Source organism: Aulonocara sp. 'chitande type north' Nkhata Bay, linkage group LG3 (assembly GCF_057382095.1).
Source record: "Aulonocara sp. 'chitande type north' Nkhata Bay isolate Kocher_YH1m ecotype deep benthic linkage group LG3, A_spYH_male_GT1.1, whole genome shotgun sequence".
In the NCBI taxonomy this organism is placed as follows: domain Eukaryota; kingdom Metazoa; phylum Chordata; class Actinopteri; order Cichliformes; family Cichlidae; genus Aulonocara; species Aulonocara sp. 'chitande type north' Nkhata Bay.
The window spans coordinates 55,849,924-55,857,879 of record NC_141346.1 but is presented as its reverse complement, the minus strand read 5'-3'; positions in this window follow the sequence as shown (position 1 = coordinate 55,857,879).

Sequence of the window (7,956 nt, the reverse complement as noted above, 5' to 3'; positions counted from 1 at the left end):
GGTTTTGCAGCCGTTTGAGCTAAGATTTTAAAATTATTCACATAATGAAAACCTATACTTTGTCTCGGGCGAGTTTCCCATTCAAATGCATGTAACCGTGAGAAACGCATTGTCTTGGCGAAAGAAAGCGTTTGTGAACAACTTCATATAAATCGCTGTAACTTTTGATAGAAGACTCAGACAAACGTGTTTATGGCTTTATCTTATAGAACTCAAGGTCCCTGTGCTGGGAAAATAGGATTTGCAGCTGTTTGAGCTAAGATTTCCAAGTTATACACATAATGAAAACCTATACTTTGTTTCGGTCGAGTTCCCCATTCAAATGCATGTAACAGTGAGAAACGCATTGTCTTGGCGAAATAAAGCGTTTTTGTACAACTTCATATAAATAGCTGTAACTTTTGATAGAAGACTCAGACAAACATGTTTATGGCTTTATCTTATAGAACTCAAGGTCCCTGTGCTGGGAAAATAGGATTTGCAGCTGTTTGAGCTAAGATTTTCAAGTTATACACATAATGAAAACCTATACTTAGTTTCGGTCGAGTTCCCCATTCAAATGCATGTAACAGTGAGAAACGCACTGTCTTGGCGAAAGAAAGCGTTTTTGTACAACTTCATATAAATAGCTGTAACTTTTGATAGAAGACTCAGACAAACATGTTTATGGCTTTATCTTATAGAACTCAAGGTCCCTGTGCTGGGAAAACAGGATTTGCAGCTGTTTGAGCTAAGATTTCCAAGTTATACACATAATGAAAACCTATACTTTGTTTCGGGCGAGTTCCCCATTCAAATGCATGTAACCGTGAGAAACGCATTGTCTTGGCGAAAGAAAGCGTTTTTGAACAACTTCATATAAATCGCTGTAACTTTTGATAGAAGACTCAGACACACATGTTTATGGCTTTATCTTATAAAACTCAATATCTCCGTGCTGGGCAAACAGGTTTTGCAGCCGTTTGAGCTAAGATTTTAAAATTATTCACATAATGAAAACCTATACTTTGTTTCAGGCGAGTTTCCCATTCAAATGCATGTAACCGTGAGAAACGCATTGTCTTGGCGAAAGAAAGCGTTTTTGAACAACTTCATATAAATCGCTGTAACTTTTGATAGAGGTCTCAGACAAACATGTTTATGGCTTTATCTTATAAAACTCAATATCTCCGTGCTGGGCAAACAGGTTTTGCAGCCGTTTGAGCTAAGATTTTAAAATTATTCACATAATGAAAACCTATACTTTGTTTCAGGCGAGTTTCCCATTCAAATGCATGTAACCGTGAGAAACGCATTGTCTTGGCGAAAGAAAGCGTTTTTGAACAACTTCATATAAATCGCTGTAACTTTTGATAGAAGACTCAGACAAACATGTTTATGGCTTTATCTTATAAAACTCAATATCTCCGTGCTGGGCAAACAGGTTTTGCAGCCGTTTGAGCTAAGATTTTAAAATTATTCACATAATGAAAACCTATACTTTGTTTCAGGCGAGTTTCCCATTCAAATGCATGTAACCGTGAGAAACGCATTGTCTTGGCGAAAGAAAGCGTTTTTGAACAACTTCATATAAATCGCTGTAACTTTTGATAGAGGTCTCAGACAAACGTGTTTATGGCTTTATCTTATAGAACTCAAGGTCCCTGTGCTGGGAAAATAGGATTTGCAGCTGTTTGAGCTAAGATTTCCAAGTTATACACATAATGAAAACCTATACTTTGTTTCGGTCGAGTTCCCCATTCAAATGCATGTAACAGTGAGAAACGCATTGTCTTGGCGAAATAAAGCGTTTTTGTACAACTTCATATAAATAGCTGTAACTTTTGATAGAAGACTCAGACAAACATGTTTATGGCTTTATCTTATAGAACTCAAGGTCCCTGTGCTGGGAAAATAGGATTTGCAGCTGTTTGAGCTAAGATTTTCAAGTTATACACATAATGAAAACCTATACTTAGTTTCGGTCGAGTTCCCCATTCAAATGCATGTAACAGTGAGAAACGCACTGTCTTGGCGAAAGAAAGCGTTTTTGTACAACTTCATATAAATCGCTGTAACTTTTGATAGAAGACTCAGACACACATGTTTATGGCTTTATCTTATAAAACTCAATATCTCCGTGCTGGGCAAACAGGTTTTGCAGCCGTTTGAGCTAAGATTTTAAAATTATTCACATAATGAAAACCTATACTTTGTTTCAGGCGAGTTTCCCATTCAAATGCATGTAACCGTGAGAAACGCATTGTCTTGGCGAAAGAAAGCGTTTTTGAACAACTTCATATAAATCGCTGTAACTTTTGATAGAGGTCTCAGACAAACATGTTTATGGCTTTATCTTATAAAACTCAATATCTCCGTGCTGGGCAAACAGGTTTTGCAGCCGTTTGAGCTAAGATTTTAAAATTATTCACATAATGAAAACCTATACTTTGTCTCGGGCGAGTTTCCCATTCAAATGCATGTAACAGTGAGAAACACATTGTCTTGGCGAAAGAAAGCGTTTGTGAACAACTTCATATAAATCGCTGTAACTTTTGATAGAAGACTCAGACAAACATGTTTATGGCTTTATCTTATAAAACTCAATATCTCCGTGCTGGGCAAACAGGTTTTGCAGCCGTTTGAGCTAAGATTTTAAAATTATTCACATAATGAAAACCTATACTTTGTTTCAGGCGAGTTTCCCATTCAAATGCATGTAACCGTGAGAAACGCATTGTATTGGCGAAAGAAAGCGTTTTTGAACAACTTCATATAAATCGCTGTAACTTTTGATAGAGGTCTCAGACAAACATGTTTATGGCTTTATCTTATAGAACTCAATATCCCCATGCTGGGCAAACAGGTTTTGCAGCCGTTTGAGCTAAGATTTTAAAATTATTCACATAATGAAAACCTATACTTTGTTTCAGGCGAGTTTCCCATTCAAATGCATGTAACCGTGAGAAACGCATTGTCTTGGCGAAAGAAAGCGTTTTTGAACAACTTCATATAAATCGCTGTAACTTTTGATAGAAGACTCAGACAAACATGTTTATGGCTTTATCTTATAAAACTCAATATCTCCGTGCTGGGCAAACAGGTTTTGCAGCCGTTTGAGCTAAGATTTTAAAATTATTCACATAATGAAAACCTATACTTTGTTTCAGGCGAGTTTCCCATTCAAATGCATGTAACCGTGAGAAACGCATTGTCTTGGCGAAAGAAAGCGTTTTTGAACAACTTCATATAAATCGCTGTAACTTTTGATAGAGGTCTCAGACAAACATGTTTATGGCTTTATCTTATAAAACTCAATATCTCCGTGCTGGGCAAACAGGTTTTACAGCCGTTTGAGCTAAGATTTTAAAATTATTCACATAATGAAAACCTATACTTTGTCTCGGGCGAGTTTCCCATTCAAATGCATGTAACCGTGAGAAACGCATTGTCTTGGCGAAAGAAAGCGTTTGTGAACAACTTCATATAAATCGCTGTAACTTTTGATAGAAGACTCAGACAAACGTGTTTATGGCTTTATCTTATAGAACTCAAGGTCCCTGTGCTGGGAAAATAGGATTTGCAGCTGTTTGAGCTAAGATTTCCAAGTTATACACATAATGAAAACCTATACTTTGTTTCGGTCGAGTTCCCCATTCAAATGCATGTAACCGTGAGAAACGCATTGTCTTGGCGAAATAAAGCGTTTTTGTACAACTTCATATAAATCGCTGTAACTTTTGATAGAAGACTCAGACAAACATGTTTATGGCTTTATCTTATAGAACTCAAGGTCCCTGTGCTGGGAAAATAGGATTTGCAGCTGTTTGAGCTAAGATTTTCAAGTTATACACATAATGAAAACCTATACTTAGTTTCGGTCGAGTTCCCCATTCAAATGCATGTAACAGTGAGAAACGCACTGTCTTGGCGAAAGAAAGCGTTTTTGAACAACTTCATATAAATCGCTGTAACTTTTGATAGAAGACTCAGACAAACATGTTTATGGCTTTATCTTATAAAACTCAATATCTCCGTGCTGGGCAAACAGGTTTTGCAGCCGTTTGAGCTAAGATTTTAAAATTATTCACATAATGAAAACCTATACTTTGTTTCAGGCGAGTTTCCCATTCAAATGCATGTAACCGTGAGAAACGCATTGTCTTGGCGAAAGAAAGCGTTTTTGAACAACTTCATATAAATCGCTGTAACTTTTGATAGAAGACTCAGACAAACATGTTTATGGCTTTATCTTATAAAACTCAATATCTCCGTGCTGGGCAAACAGGTTTTGCAGCCGTTTGAGCTAAGATTTTAAAATTATTCACATAATGAAAACCTATACTTTGTTTCAGGCGAGTTTCCCATTCAAATGCATGTAACCGTGAGAAACGCATTGTCTTGGCGAAAGAAAGCGTTTTTGAACAACTTCATATAAATCGCTGTAACTTTTGATAGAGGTCTCAGACAAACATGTTTATGGCTTTATCTTATAAAACTCAATATCTCCGTGCTGGGCAAACAGGTTTTACAGCCGTTTGAGCTAAGATTTTAAAATTATTCACATAATGAAAACCTATACTTTGTCTCGGGCGAGTTTCCCATTCAAATGCATGTAACCGTGAGAAACGCATTGTCTTGGCGAAAGAAAGCGTTTGTGAACAACTTCATATAAATCGCTGTAACTTTTGATAGAAGACTCAGACAAACGTGTTTATGGCTTTATCTTATAGAACTCAAGGTCCCTGTGCTGGGAAAATAGGATTTGCAGCTGTTTGAGCTAAGATTTCCAAGTTATACACATAATGAAAACCTATACTTTGTTTCGGTCGAGTTCCCCATTCAAATGCATGTAACAGTGAGAAACGCATTGTCTTGGCGAAATAAAGCGTTTTTGTACAACTTCATATAAATAGCTGTAACTTTTGATAGAAGACTCAGACAAACATGTTTATGGCTTTATCTTATAGAACTCAAGGTCCCTGTGCTGGGAAAATAGGATTTGCAGCTGTTTGAGCTAAGATTTTCAAGTTATACACATAATGAAAACCTATACTTAGTTTCGGTCGAGTTCCCCATTCAAATGCATGTAACAGTGAGAAACGCACTGTCTTGGCGAAAGAAAGCGTTTTTGTACAACTTCATATAAATAGCTGTAACTTTTGATAGAAGACTCAGACAAACATGTTTATGGCTTTATCTTATAGAACTCAAGGTCCCTGTGCTGGGAAAACAGGATTTGCAGCCGTTTGAGCTAAGATTTTAAAATTATTCACATAATGAAAACCTATACTTTGTCTCGGGCGAGTTTCCCATTCAAATGCATGTAACAGTGAGAAACGCATTGTCTTGGCGAAATAAAGCGTTTTTGTACAACTTCATATAAATAGCTGTAACTTTTGATAGAAGACTCAGACAAACATGTTTATGGCTTTATCTTATAGAACTCAAGGTCCCTGTGCTGGGAAAACAGGATTTGCAGCCGTTTGAGCTAAGATTTTAAAATTATTCACATAATGAAAGCCTATACTTTGTTTCAGGCGAGTTTCCCATTCAAATGCATGTAACCGTGAGAAACGCATTGTATTGGCGAAAGAAAGCGTTTTTGAACAACTTCATATAAATCGCTGTAACTTTTGATAGAGGTCTCAGACAAACATGTTTATGGCTTTATCTTATAGAACTCAATATCCCCATGCTGGGCAAACAGGTTTTGCAGCCGTTTGAGCTAAGATTTTAAAATTATTCACATAATGAAAGCCTATACTTTGTTTCAGGCGAGTTTCCCATTCAAATGCATGTAACCGTGAGAAACGCATTGTATTGGCGAAAGAAAGCGTTTTTGAACAACTTCATATAAATCGCTGTAACTTTTGATAGAGGTCTCAGACAAACATGTTTATGGCTTTATCTTATAGAACTCAATATCCCCATGCTGGGCAAACAGGTTTTGCAGCCGTTTGAGCTAAGATTTTAAAATTATTCACATAATGAAAACCTATACTTTGTCTCAGGCGAGTTTCCCATTCAAATGCATGTAACCGTGAGAAACGCATTGTCTTGGCGAAAGAAAGCGTTTTTGAACAACTTCATATAAATAGCTGTAACTTTTGATAGAAGACTCAGACAAACATGTTTATGGCTTTATCTTATAGAACTCAAGGTCCCTGTGCTGGGAAAACAGGATTTGCAGCCGTTTGAGCTAAGATTTTAAAATTATTCACATAATGAAAGCCTATACTTTGTTTCAGGCGAGTTTCCCATTCAAATGCATGTAACCGTGAGAAACGCATTGTATTGGCGAAAGAAAGCGTTTTTGAACAACTTCATATAAATCGCTGTAACTTTTGATAGAGGTCTCAGACAAACATGTTTATGGCTTTATCTTATAGAACTCAATATCCCCATGCTGGGCAAACAGGTTTTGCAGCCGTTTGAGCTAAGATTTTAAAATTATTCACATAATGAAAACCTATACTTTGTCTCAGGCGAGTTTCCCATTCAAATGCATGTAACCGTGAGAAACGCATTGTCTTGGCGAAAGAAAGCGTTTTTGAACAACTTCATATAAATCGCTGTAACTTTTGATAGAAGACTCAGACAAACATGTTTATGGCTTTATCTTATAAAACTCAATATCTCCGTGCTGGGCAAACAGGTTTTGCAGCCGTTTGAGCTAAGATTTTAAAATTATTCACATAATGAAAACCTATACTTTGTTTCAGGCGAGTTTCCCATTCAAATGCATGTAACCGTGAGAAACGCATTGTCTTGGCGAAAGAAAGCGTTTTTGAACAACTTCATATAAATCGCTGTAACTTTTGATAGAAGACTCAGACAAACATGTTTATGGCTTTATCTTATAAAACTCAATATCTCCGTGCTGGGCAAACAGGTTTTGCAGCCGTTTGAGCTAAGATTTTAAAACTATTCACATAATGAAAACCTATACTTTGTCTCGGGCGAGTTTCCCATTCAAATGCATGTAACCGTGAGAAACACATTGTCTTGGCGAAAGAAAGCGTTTGTGAACAACTTCATATAAATCGCTGTAACTTTTGATAGAGGTCTCAGACAAACATGTTTATGGCTTTATCTTATAAAACTCAATATCTCCGTGCTGGGTAAACAGGTTTTGCAGCCGTTTGAGCTAAGATTTTAAAATTATTCACATAATGAAAACCTATACTTTGTTTCAGGCGAGTTTCCCATTCAAATGCATGTAACCGTGAGAAACACATTGTCTTGGCGAAAGAAAGCGTTTTTGAACAACTTCATATAAATCGCTGTAACTTTTGATAGAGGTCTCAGACAAACATGTTTATGGCTTTATCTTATAAAACTCAATATCTCCGTGCTGGGCAAACAGGTTTTGCAGCCGTTTGAGCTAAGATTTTAAAATTATTCACATAATGAAAACCTATACTTTGTCTCGGGCGAGTTTCCCATTCAAATGCATGTAACAGTGAGAAACGCATTGTCTTGGCGAAAGAAAGCGTTTTTGAACAACTTCATATAAATCGCTGTAACTTTTGATAGAGGACTCAGACACACATGTTTATGGCTTTATCTTATAAAACTCAATATCTCCGTGCTGGGCAAACAGGTTTTGAAGCCATTTGAGCTAAGATTTTAAAATTATTCACATAATGAAAACCTATACTTTGTTTCGGTCGAGTTCCCCATTCAAATGCATGTAACAGTGAGAAACGCATTGTCTTGGCGAAATAAAGCGTTTTTGTACAACTTCATATAAATAGCTGTAACTTTTGATAGAAGACTCAGACAAACATGTTTATGGCTTTATCTTATAGAACTCAAGGTCCCTGTGCTGGGAAAACAGGATTTGCAGCTGTTTGAGCTAAGATTTCCAAGTTATACACATAATGAAAACCTATACTTTGTTTCGGTCGAGTTCCCCATTCAAATGCATGTAACAGTGAGAAACGCATTGTATTGGCGAAAGAAAGCGTTTTT